We start from the raw sequence: 12,993 nt of genomic DNA on the forward strand, positions 1-12,993 counted from the left end.
GCTCAAGTGTGTTTTTTCTAGTTTCTCACCTTCCCAGATGAGATTTCCAGGGCTCAGGCTAGGTGATATTTCTTTTCTTTAGTAGTTCCAGTGATTCACCAGTTTAAAAACGTGAGAGGACTGCAGGACACCCGATCAGGCTTCCTTTCTGATCATACATTCAGGGGATTTTATTATCTTTTCTTTTCCTCCCCAGAGAGCTCAAGCTCTGAGGTAGCTCAGGTAGAAACCTGCAAACCAGAGAAATTAATCTTTGCTGACAAAAGCTTTCTGACTAAGCACTGGTCTGGATTTGAGGATGTGCTTGATGCTCCCAGGTGAGCTTGCAATGGTGGAGGGAGCACTGCTGTGTCCCACCCCTGGCAGCAGATCACAATAGGGTGTGCACTAACCATGGGGCAGAGTTAGAGGGTCCAGGCCACTCTCTGTATGTGACAGTGACTGTGTAGTGCTGTTGCTGGGGATCTTGGAGGGTGAGACCAGTGAAGTGCTAGAGATCTGCATCTTGCTTGCAAGCTGCTCTGTAGGGCTGAGAGGTTTCTTCAGCTTGGAGGCTGTGTGCTCCAGCTCCTGTTCTTCGCTGGTACAATTCAGTCTGCACCAGTGACTGCAATGGGCCAACCTTAGTTTACCTAACATGAGGATATTACCTTTGACCTCAGCTGAATTCCCTGGCTCATGCTCTCCTTTATCATCTACCCAGCTTCTTGTCCAGCTTGCCCCTGTGTGGAGTCCACCATGTCAGCCACAGGAGCAATGCTGGGCCTTGCCTGCTGTTCACATATAATTGGAAAAGGTAGAGGCTGCCGTGCTCTCCCCCTTCCTTGTGCTTTGGGGTAGGTGTGGTTTCTGCAGCACTGAACACACCAGGGGAGGGCACTGCAGGCAACCCTGCCAGTGTCCTATGTGGTCATTGCCTGAACCATGTTCCCTCTGCTTACGAGATGCTGATGATGTGCCCCTCTGGTCCTGTGTGATAGAGGCAGCAGCATGTGAGAGGCTGTGGCTTGGAGAGCAACATGGGCCAAAAATATTGTGGAGAATATCTCTGCTGTGGAGTATGGGCCTGATTTGAAGTAGTGTCTACTGGGATCTGAACCTGCCTTTACTGAGGACTTTGGGTGGTTGGCACTTTCTTGTGTGCAGAAAGAGTTTGAGATCCTCTGCTGATCCAGATGTTTTCACACCTATTTCCATTTCCCAGGCACTGCAGTGATGCTGCATTTCTGTCTCCCCACAGGACAGTTCAGTCCCCTCAGGGTGATCTGCTCAAGGGTGTGGAGAAGCTTCCCCAGCTCACATCTCTCCAAGTGGGTTGCCAAGGGCAAGACAAGCTTTCAAACACCCCAAAGCAGAAGGAGCAACTGTTACCCAAGCTCTGGCCAAGTTCTCCTAAGAAGAAAAGAAAGACCTAAGTGTTGTAACATCCCTTAAAGCTCTCTGAGCAATGATGACTGAAATCTTCTGGCGTGCTCCCAAACCTCGGGTTCCCTGTCCCTTCTGACAGCTCTCTTCCGCACAGGTGCCGGGGGAGTATGGAAATTCCTCCCAGGTTTTCCCGACCCCTTTCACAGGCAGGGCCTCTAGATGGCAATGTTTCTGTTCAGGAGCCCAGCAGCCGCTTCCCAGGCGAGCTCCATGGATCCCTTTCCTGCCAGGCTTTGGAGAAGCTCCGAGATTAAAGCTGGGTTGAAGTGGACAGCTTAGCACCCCGCTGCCTCTTATCGCTGCCTCAGTGAAAGTGTCTTGAATTTTATGACCTTAGGGGACCAGCGGTTTTAGCGGGCTGGACAGTAGTTTCTGGCTGTCCTTCCCCAGCACGTGATGAAATTGGCTCAGGATTGATTGCTCAGACAATTGCCTGTTGGTCAGGGAGGTAGCAGGGATTTTGGAGGTGGTGGGTGTCCTTGGCTGTGACAAAGCTCAGCTAGTTTTTTGTGTGTGCTTGAGGATGCAGACAGGGGGTCTGCTCTTCCCAATGTGTGTGGAGGCTGCCTGTGTAGGACTAGGGCCTTGTCTTTGGCTGGAGGAGAGCTGTGGGCTTAGAGAAGGAAAATGTTGCTAGGGAGAGGACTGTAATTGCTCCTCAACACTTGGAGCTGTCACTTGCTGTCACCTCCTCCCTGCACCTGGCTCTGCTCACTGTCTGAGTGATGGGGATCCTGGGCTCAGTAGCCTCCTCCTTTCCTAGGGCTTTCGCTGTGGTGCTGGATGGAGACCACACCTCAGAGGCTGTTCCTGTGTTTATCTTTTCTCCTGGATGCCAACGTGACAGGTACTTTCTTTGTCCATGTAAGTGTCAAGGGAGAAATATGGAAGGAGCCTAAAGGCTGCAGTCTCTTACTGGCTGCACTTGATAGCTTTCCTTCAAGCTTGGGGCTGATCTCACTTGGCTTCTGACCACATTTTGTCGTGGACTCTACCCATTTGGGGTCAAGAAGAGGAGAAGACTCAGAAAGCCAGGGATATGTTCCTGCCCCTGGGCACTGTGAAATACAGCACATGTAGACTGGTGCCCTGTAACTCTTCCCTATTATAGTCCTCCTGGAAGCTGGCAACAAAATTCAGCCCCTTGCCAAGGTCCCCAGAGAGCTGAGCAGGGGGAAGGCAAGCACCATATTCAGCAAAGGTCTGGGCTATTTGTATTCGTTGTGGCTCCTTGGGGTTTTATGAATCTAAGTGTACCCTCATCTTGGGAAAATTGGGTTTACTGTGTGGACCAGAAATAGAGGCTAGACCCAGATCTTGCTTGAACTTGGCTAGTGTGGTGACAACAGCTGACCTGGGATGTGAGGCAGTCTCCTCTTCAGCTAAGTCCTACCACATGTACTAAGGGAAGTGTTGAGATGGGTGTGACAGCGTTTCCTTCCTGTATGGCAAGGATGGGAGGAGCAAGCCTTGCTCCTGAAGCTCTCTTCTTGAATTCCATTCCCTCCCTCTCCTCTCTGCCTCCCCTCTGCCTGCCTGGCGTGGCTCTCCCAGCCTGGCCCCTTGCCCAGGGCTGCTCATGTCCCCCTCAGCCCTGTGGAGGAGCCTGGAGCTGCTCCTGAGCAGTGGAATGATGCTGGTGCTGCAAAGTGTGGAAGGAGTACTGGATTTCAGGGGCTGCAGGAGATGCCAATGGTTTCCCAGCTCTGCCGCAACAGAGGAGAAATCATTCCTATCTCCCTGTGCATCATTTTCACTGCATAAAACAGACAGTGATCCTTTTCTTGCTTCCTTGAGTTGATGCCAAAGGAGAGAGACTGGTTGCTCCTTGTTTTTTCCCCAGGACAGATGATAGTCTCTTTGGGGTTGGCGTGGTAATGCCTGGCTTTTCCAATCTCCCAGGAGACCTTGGACCCTGGCTTTGCAGGAGTGTGGCAGCAGAGATGAGCTGCCTGGCTGTCCCTCAGCCTCTCAAGGCTATGAGACAGCTCACTCCCAGCCTATGCAGGAGCTTTTTCTGCCAGTCCTACACCTGCAGCCTGGGAAAATGGCTCCAGTCATGCTGCAGCAGGCATGGACAATTGATTATAAGTGGCCATAGATTACCTGGAGCAATGCTATTAAATTTAATACACTTTTTCACTGGCTCTTGGGGCTCAGCCTTGGGTTGTGTAACTGACATCTTGTTGCAAAGCATTTTGGGGACATTGCAAGGGGCGGGAGGCAAAGAGATTCGACTGCAAAAAGAGGGAGAAGATGAGTTTCTGTTGAAATTTATTTCCTGCCCTATAATTGCCCAGAAAATCTGTGTAAACCTTCTCTGTTTGTGGAACAAATACTGCAAGAGTTACTGCTCTGACCATTTTTTTTTCTTTTCCACTGGACAATTGTCTGTGCCCTTGCTATTCTGAAGCCTTGATACTCTGCTGGCAGATTTATGCCATGTTGAAACCCTCTTCTTATTGCCTCAGAGTTGATTGGAAGAAAGGAAACTTGCTTGCTGAAAAAATAAACCTGTTACCATGTGCCCTGCATGCCAAGCTGGGGTTGAAGTTTAGAAGGCCTCTTTTCTTTGTCAGCTCCTTGTCTTCTGTCACTATGTCATCTTTGAAAAGTGAGGGAGCAGCTTCAAAGAGGATCACCACTGGATTTAGGCAAGAGTGAGGTACCTAATGAGCAACCCACACTGTGATGGAGCGAGGCCACTGCTTCCTCTCGAGGGAAGGGTTGTTCAGCGTGCAAGTCCTGCCTTGGCTTAGCAAAAGCTTGTGGCAAATCCCCATGTGAACTCTCAAACATTGATTTGGCAGCTGCTAAATTTGAGAATAAATCCACCTTCCATGCAGCAATAGTAAATCAGATGAGACGTGTCCAGTGAGGGTTTGGAGTCCACTGCAAAAATGCACTGGGTTTGTGTGTGGTTCATAGATTGCCTATGCTGAAGAGGACTTGTTTTTTTCCAGAGAATTTTAGCAGCTCGGAAGTTTAATCCTGTCCTGGGTGACATCCCAGGTGAGATCTCAGTGCTTTTTGGAGTCTTCATCAGTCTGCAAGCCTATGATATTGGTGCTTAGAGCCCCCTTTTCCTCTGTGTCAACACAGAACTGACAAGCCAACAGGGTTGTATGGTAGCCAGACAGCCTAGAGAGGCTGTACAGCAAAGGCTACTTGGAGTCATCAATCCTCCCCTTGAATGCCACACAAGAGCCGATGCCACTTGCCAACCTCAGCTTCTGTTGGTTGGGTTTGAGGTCTGTTGCTACTGGCCCTGTCCAAGCCGAGGTGGTTGTGTCTAAGTCTTATTCTGGGTAATACAGAATTTTTGTGGTAGCTGGTAAATGTCAGCCCTCATTAGGAAGTATATAATCTTGGAGGTGTGTTTCTCCTTGTATTGGAGGCTACTGGTGTTTCACTGAGTGTCTGAGTGGAGAATCAGTCCTGTATGTGTGTATATGTGTATGTCCCTGTGCACTTCCTCCTTCAGGTGACAGGAGAGCAGAGGGTGTGAGGTTTAATCCGTGTGTCTGTGTGGGCAGCTCTGCCGAGGCTGTTTGTCAGCTGGAATCCCAGCACACGGCTCTGCAGCATCAGCTGCAGCTTCCTTTTTGCCTTCTGTCACATATGGAATGAGGGAAGATGTAGCTGGGTCTTGCAATAGTAGGTCAAAACATACTGCAGCACTAAAGATCAGAGCAAAAGCTTTCTTGTACAAACACACGGTTTTATTCATCCTGTTAGTTTCTTTATCAAATGCTTACTTGCCTTTACAGAGCAGCTGTCAGCCCCAGGGAAAGAAAGTGTCTCTGGGAGGGAAGCTGGGCTAGTGACTGGAGTGGGTGACAGTTATGGAAAATGGGCAGTCTGGACTTTAATTCCTGATTCTGCTGTCGGTCCTGTCCTCTAGATCTCTGTGAAAAGCTGAAGAAATGAAGCACAGGGGCTGTCACTGCATGTGTATGTGGCACACAGCGTGGTGGCACCCCCAGAGCACCCTGGGTGCAGCAGGAAATGCCAGTTGTGCTTACAGCTGTTTCTGGCTGGGTAGCAGTCTGGTTAGGGTACAGCCTGGTTACGGTGCTGGAATGAACTCTTTTATCCAGACAAAGCTTTGCCTGGGATTCTTCAACGTCCAGACATGCAGACAGCTTATTTTTAAGGTCTCATTTGAAAGATGTCAGCTCCCCCTCCCTTCTCTTCCCCAGGCAGCGAGAGCAGAAAACTAAATTTATCTGCATTGGGACAGAGAGAGCTGGAGTAAAGCAGTCAGGCACTGCTCCGGATCTGCTGGGTGGAACAACTGGCACAGAGCTGTCTGTCTTTCCAAGTCAGAGGTGCTGAGGTGCAGCTGATGCTGGGCTGACTGTGACACCTGCACAGCATGCACTCCTGTCCCTGGGGTTCAGACTTTGCTGGAAAGTTAGCCTTGTTGAGGTGGGTTAATATATTTCTTCTATAGATGAGGCAAAGCAGTCCCTCTGCTTGTTGGGAGACAGATGAGGAACTACACTCCTTACCTTGCTTCCCAAGACCTTGTGAGAACCCGAGGGTGGAAGACAGTGCTGGAGAAGAGGTGAAGCCCTTGTTGGTGAGGAACTTTTGAATGTCCTGTAGGTAGTGCATAGAGATGGGAACTGTGAAGGACTCAAATATTTTCAATTGGAGTGTAGCTGCCCACAGGGCCCTTTTTGGGGTCATTTTTAATTGGTGGAAGAGAACACAGGGCAGATGTTTGAATGGTTGTGTGCTGCACACTGCTGTGTGCCTGAGCTAAAGAAGAGACTGTTTACTGTGTTCCTTCCTGAGGCTGTCTGGGGCATGGGCAGGTGGGGAATTAGTGGGATCTGTTTTTTCTCTTCCCCTTCCTAAAACTGGAGCATCCTTCTCTGTTGGGCTGCTGCTAATGAGTTAGTTAAACAGCATCTCCTTACTGAAAACTCTTTTCAGTCCAATTAAGATCTTGCAACATGTCAGTTGTGACAATAAAAGTGAATTAAGGCTAATTTCTCCTTTTTTTTTTTACGATGTTTATTAGAGGATGGGAATGCTCATTTAGAGGAGCTAATCGTGATTATTTATTTTTCAGTGGTACCAAGAAAAGCCCCTGCTCAGGCTAGAGACCCAGTGCCAGATGCTGCGTGTGCTTGTGGAAGGAGTGGGAGCCAGCCTTGGAGAACATGCAGGAAGAGCCCAGGTGAGGCAGGGAGACTCCTGGGACCATTTAGCCCTAGCTGCAGGACTTGCTGCTGCTTGGAGATGCTGTGAGAGCCACTGGAGTCAAAGAAGGCAAGAGGAGAATGCGTAATTCATCTTCCCTCTCAAGTTGCTTTGATTCAATGGCCAAAACTTAAAGCAAGCTCTTCCAGGAGTTGGGCTGTTAATGAAGATGCTTTCCAGCACACCTGACAGGGAAAATTAGTTATTTTATTGCTGTGAGGAACCTGGGCAGTTGGATATAATAGGAAAGGTCTGTAGGAAGCTTCAGTGTTTCACCTTGTTTTCAAGGGGAGCTTGGTTTGTGCTTCTCAAACACTTAACCAATAGGATTGAAAGATCCAGTAATTAAGAGCAGAAGTCCAAGGACATGGAGGCACAGAGACTGAGAAGTTGGCCAGGAGGGAAAAAGCCAGACTAATGATCCTCCCCTGCTGCCTGTCCTGCAGAGAACCAAGAACAGTCAACCCTCAGTGCCTCTCCCTGTGAGGGCGACCCTGTGCTGGAGGAAGGGGCTAAGGGTCTAGCCCTCCTTTCCCTGAGGTTGCCACGTGGGGAGGGGCAGAATTTACTGAAGGCAAAGGCATTGAGCACAATGAGACAGATTGTCCCGTGGGCTACTGCAGTCCCCTGCTGGCATCGCTGAGCTGTGGGCTGCTGAGCTCTGTCTGTAGCCTGTCTTGCACTTCCAGATGTCTGTCTTTCAGTCTGTGCTCCTGCTTGGTTTGTGGCCTCCTTCCTCGGGACTTTTTGCTTTGTGCTGTTATGCTTCTGAGTGTCATCCACACCCTGAGTCCATCCTTGATGTTCTGAAGCCTGTTGTGTGGAGGGCAGAAACTGAGGGCTTTGAAGATCACACTGGACGTGAGACTGGAGAAAGCTGAGGTAACTGAGGCAGCAGGATGTGCTGACTTGCTCCCAACTCCCTTATCAGGATTCCAGGCTGGGGTGAGCCAGCAGCAGCCTATGGAGAACTGAGACTTCCAGGCTGGGCTCCTGCTTGTGGCCACATGAGTACAATACACTGGGGCTCTTCCCCGTCGATGAACCCATCCTGCCGTATTGTAGCAGGCTGAATCTCTGTCTTTATTGCTGTAAAAACATCGGTCTTCTTCTTTCAGTCCTGCAGCTGCTGATGTTTTGAAGTTAAGAAAACATTTAAATGATTTAAAAAAAAAATACCCAGCCTTGGTTTATCAAGGGAACTTCTAATGAGGAGAAGGGGGGCGAGAACAGACACGGGAAGGGCAGCAGAGACTAACAGCCTGGCGGAGCACTTGTCATCTTGACAACACAGTAAGTTTCAAACTGGGCTCGTTCCTGACGTTTGCCTGAAGGTATATTTAACTAGTGCGGGAGACACTGGAGCAGAAGTGTGCACCTTTGAGCCCAAGGAAGCCTCCACGGGGGTTAGCTGGGCTTGGGAAGGGGGGAAATGGGCTCCAAATGGAAAATGTGCTCCTTTCCTGCCTGTCTGTGTGTAGCCAGACTGCAAGGCTGTGCTCACAGCTTGCTGAGAGAGGATGCTAATGAAGCGTGAACCGGCTGCGCTCAGTGGCTCAGGGGCGGCTCTCTGCTACCAGCCCACCTCTTCCCTTCATTCCTTGTCTGTCTCCATGTTGTGTTTGACAAATGGAAACGTGGGTTTATTTTTGAAGCAGGAGGCATGACAAACAGATAGGATGGGAGCTCAAATTCTGCTTTCTTAGGGCTAGGCTAAATTAACAGAGGATACACAAAGCTTCTAGGAAAGATTTACAGCCTTGGGATTGATGGGACAGCCTGGGTTTTGCAGGTTCAGTGAGGTGCAGAGAAGGGACTTTCAGTGTCTGTATACTATGCCCAGAAATCTTTTGCTGTAGTTTTTTGTCCTTTTTTTTTTTTTTTTCAGGCCCTGACTTGGAGTGCTCTGTGTTCCAGGACTGATGCTTCTCTGTATGGAGTTCTAAACCCCCAGCCCTTCTTACTCCAGAAATTCCAAAGAGCACCTTCCACCTCCCTCAAAAGCCTTTCAGCTCTCCCTGCTGCAGCAGGACCTGCTCCATCTCTCCTGTCCAGGTATTCCTACCCTCTTCCCCACTGCCCCTGGCTCCTACCTCCCCTTCTTCCCCCAGTTTTCCCTGTTTTAGTCAGGCCTTTGCTCACTTTCTGAAACAGAGACGTGAGCTGTGCTTCCAGAAATCCGAAGATGGTGCCTACACCCATGGACTTGTGTTAAATCTGCATTACCTGCATGTGGGAGTGAAAAGTATCATCTCCTCAAACATGCCTGCAACCAAAATCATTGTATTGTTAAGACTGAAAAAGACCCCTAAGATCACTGAGTCTGACTGTTAACCCAGCACTGCTGTGTTCACCTCTAAGCCATATTCCCAAAATAGTCCAGACAGCCACAGGAGAGCAGGGTGCTTTATGTCTGGTCCTGTGCTGTGAAAAGGTTCTGTGGCAGACCTTAAAGCTCATACATTGACATTGGATGCTGCTGAAAAGGGATGTGATTGGTTTTTTCATTGTGAGTTACTTTTTGGCATTTCTGAGAAGCAAACTCCCAACTAGGAGGCAGAACAAACTGGGCATGTGAGATGGGAGTTGTGCCATGAGCCAGAGCATCTGCTGAATTGGAGGGTCTGAATTGTCCTGTTGCTTTCATCACATCTCCAGGCATCTCATGGCACCTCTTTTCATGCAAAGAAACATCTGGAAGGGTGCAAATGCCAATCTGTGTACTGGCCCTCTGTAACAAAGCCAGGAAGAGATGGAAACACAGTGTTAGACACTGGAGTGGGGGCCCTGCCCGGGAAATGGTTGTCTCTGGCAGTATGGGGAATGGGCTAAAATGAGGGATCTTAGTCCATGCTCTCTCTTGCAGCTGTATGGTTTTATCTTTCTAGATTGGCTTTAAGATACGGGAAAGTGTGGAGATTCTTCCCACAGGAGAGATTTGCTGAGGTCCTTAGCTGGTACAAATCAATCAAGCTCTAACTCACAAAGCACTCTATGGGGACACAACTTCGATAGGAGCCTTCCCTCTGAAGTTTGATGTGATTTCCTTTTCTTCCAGCCACACATTTTCCTCTTTTCATTACAAAAATAAAAGCTGTGACAAAGCCTGGCATAGCCCCAAAGCTGGTCCCCACCTCCCTTGTCCCAGCCTTCGTGCCCTCGAAAACTGTGTGTCATCACCTCTTGGCTCCGCCAGCTTTGTAATGCTTTTTTTTCTCCTCCTTGTTCCCCCATCCCAGCTGGAGTGAAGAAGCGAGAAAGCAAATAGGAATAAATACCTCCAGCCATAAAAGTGAAATAAATCAATACGTCTTCTCTGAAGCCAGAGATGCTTAATAGGCAAGGATCACTGCCAGATTGTAAAAAATGTGTTTAGTGTGCGGCTGGGGCAAGTTTAACCCTTGGACATAAACAACTGAGCAGCTTCTCTCACCTCTGAATTAAATAACTTTAACTGCAGAGGGCTGTGATTAATGGAGGCACCTCTGCTTGAGATGCTGCAGCTATTTGGTGCCCTATGGGTTGTCTGGGAGATTGGGATGGAGAAGTTGTTGTCAGGTCCCTTCTCCTCGCCCAGTGATGCTTTCTTTCCATGAAGGTATGGCTCTGTTCATGGGTAGGGGAGCTCCTGGGCACTGGGCTGAGTGGGTGAGACTTCAGCTGCCTTTCCCAGGAATTAAGGACCTTTCCAGCTCTCTGTGGTGGGAAAGCAGAGGACCAAAGCTTGGGTGAGTTAGTGATCAGATCTGACACAGTGACAGGACCTGAGGGAATAGCATGAATCTGTGTCAGGAGAGGTTTAGGCTGGATATTAGGAAGATGTTCCTCACCCAGAGGGTAGTTGGGCACTGGAACAGGCTTCCCAGGGAAGTGGTCACAGACCTATGGCTGCCAGAATTCAAAGAGGATTTGTAAACGCTCCCTGAAGTCTGGCAGCCATGGTGGCATTGTTGGGGATGTCCTATGCAGGAGCAGAAGTTCAACTTGATGATCCTTGTGGGTCCCTTCTAACTCAGAATATTCTATGATTCACTAGAATAAAAAGACACGGCCAAGGCTGGAGTAACAGATTGTTGGAAGCCCTAGTGAGATGCTGCTGGGGGAAATGTTAGGCCCTGCTGTCGGCTAGACCGGTGAGACTACATCAGAAATAATGAGGATACTGTGGCCAGTCTTTCTGAAGACCAGTGAGGTCAAATGGGAGCAGGTAGAAAAGAGCCTGCAGAGAAATTCAGACTCACACAAGTCCCATCACACCCTGTGTTTGGCATCACACAATCCAGGCTAAGAGGTGATGCACTCTGGGAGAAGAACTGTTTATAGTAAGCAGATATTGGCACAAGCTAGTTATGGGCTGTCCATGAGCTCAGGAGATTGGCAACAAGCAGAAAGACAATGAACCCTTCCAGCAGTCATGGAGCACGAAAGCACTGGGACTGGTTTAAAGTGAAGCTGAGCAGGAGTGATTATTTGACATAACTCCAGCACTGCTGAGAGGCTGTATGTAGGGATGTGGGGTTTCTTACAATTCTTATGATGGTGAATGTGCCTTTTGTTGGGACTAGGAGCTCAAAGATAGCCAAGGTATTTCCAGAGAGAATTAGGGTCAGTTTCCCTCAAAGCCTTTGTGCACCTGGCTAAGCTCTTTGTTCCCCTGGCACACAGTCTCACACTCAGTTAGGTGCTGCCTGACACGTATGTTTTCCTGAACTGCTGAGGAGAGCCCCATGATGGAAGGTAACTTGGTGTTGAGCTGGTGGCATCTGACACAACTCTCAAAGCCAGCTAGTTTCCATGAAAAAGGAAGACAGGTTCCACTGGGGTAGTCCTGAAAACACTTGTATTGTTTTGATGTTTATTTTCGTGGGTAGAGGAAATTGCATGTTTTAGTAACACAAGCTTGCCACAGATGTGGGAGTTACTAAAGTAGCAGTGGGGCAGGCTGTTTCAAATATGCCCTGGTTTTGCTCTTCTCCCATGGAGAATACTGCCCTTAGTTGGGACACAACAAACAGGTTGAGGTGATGGTTGGCATAAAATGGGCATGATTTGTCCCATCACTTGTGCCAGACTTTCCTTATGGGAAGCAACAGAAGAACCAAGGTCTTACAAAAAAAAAAAAAAAAAAGGTCTTTGCTGGCTTTTGATGCATAGCCTCTACCTTGCTCCGTAGTCTGCCATGCAGCTTCTACTCCTCTCTGCCAGATTCCAGGTGTTCCAGTTTGGACCTGAAAGTCCTTGTAGTTAGACCAGGTGGTGTCACAGATAGCTCTCCACACCTAAATCCACTTAATTAAGGCCAGAAAAGATTTCCAAGATCATCAAGGCCAATAATTAACTCTTTATTTATTTAATTTATTTTGCAGCTTTTTTCAATCTCTTGATCCCTTCAAATATGAAGAAACGTGGACAGCATTGCCTGTGAGGGTCTACAGCCTCCAGGACTCTCCCGCATTTTGGATGAAGTGGTGTCCTGTAGACATCAGACATCTGTGGTTTTGTGTGCCTCATTCCTTGCCCACTCCTTCACCTCCAAATGTGGGAGGAAATCCTCTTGGTGGTGCCTGCAGAGTTGTCTGTGAAAATCTAGCTATGGAAGAGCTGGTGAATTGTTTATCTGCCCAAAGCAAAGAAAATGCTCCTGGTGGGATAATCAATCTTCAAAAGAGCTCCCCCAGCCAAAGGTGACTGCCCTGACTTTATGGAGTGTGGAGCACCTCCCCTGTAATGCCGTGAGTCCCCTCCCAGGCAGGAGCTCACCTGTGGGATGGGGAGTGTGTGTGTGTGTGTGTGTGTGTTTAAAGGTCATAAAATGCTCTGTGGAGGAAGGCTTTGGCCATTAGACGTGCTGACAGGAGAGCTCCCGGCACTTCGGTTTCCTTGGCGTAAAATCACAGTGGCGGATAAATCCTGGAGAAATAAAACTAACCCAATCGAATTAACCCAGAACTGTGTGCAGGAGGTGGGAAATGTTTTCACAGTGTTTCATCCTCTCTTGCGGGTACTGAATCATTGAGGGTAATTTTTCAGCTCAGTGCAGTTCAAACCAGCCAGGGCTCCTTGTTGGTTAATCCTAATGAGGAAGAGAGACCACTCTGTTGGTCTGACAGTACCACATTGCTCTTGTGTTCCCCAAAGTGGCAAGGAAAGGCACTGGCAGTGCGTTTTCTTGAATGCCCTTTTCCTTCCTCCTTGGACTTTCTGATGCTGTGCCTTGGGTTTGAGGGCAGGTTGCTCCCTAATGTTGGCCAGCACTGGGCTGGGTATACTCTGCCTTGCTGGCTGCCCCAGGGCAGGAGCCATCACCCAGGCTGGGATTTCTCCAGAGCTGGGAAGTAGCTGCCTGGCTGG

At 48.9% G+C, this 12,993-nt stretch overlaps 1 long non-coding RNA gene across 1 annotated transcript in view; it reads left to right on the forward strand.

Moving 5' to 3' along the window:
• Positions 1–12,588, forward strand: part of LOC148222882 (uncharacterized) — a 45,590-nt gene extending 33,002 nt beyond the window's left edge. The window contains exons 2-4 of the long non-coding RNA XR_015805553.1: positions 6,512–7,935; positions 8,531–8,697; positions 12,009–12,588. This is a non-coding gene — a long non-coding RNA (uncharacterized LOC148222882). The remainder of the gene's footprint in view (positions 1–6,511; positions 7,936–8,530; positions 8,698–12,008) is intronic.
• Positions 12,589–12,993: the final 405 nt, after the last annotated feature.

The sequence above is a fragment of the Sturnus vulgaris genome, chromosome 9 (genome assembly GCF_052056855.1).
Source record: "Sturnus vulgaris isolate bStuVul1 chromosome 9, bStuVul1.hap1, whole genome shotgun sequence".
In the NCBI taxonomy this organism is placed as follows: Eukaryota; Metazoa; Chordata; class Aves; order Passeriformes; family Sturnidae; genus Sturnus; species Sturnus vulgaris.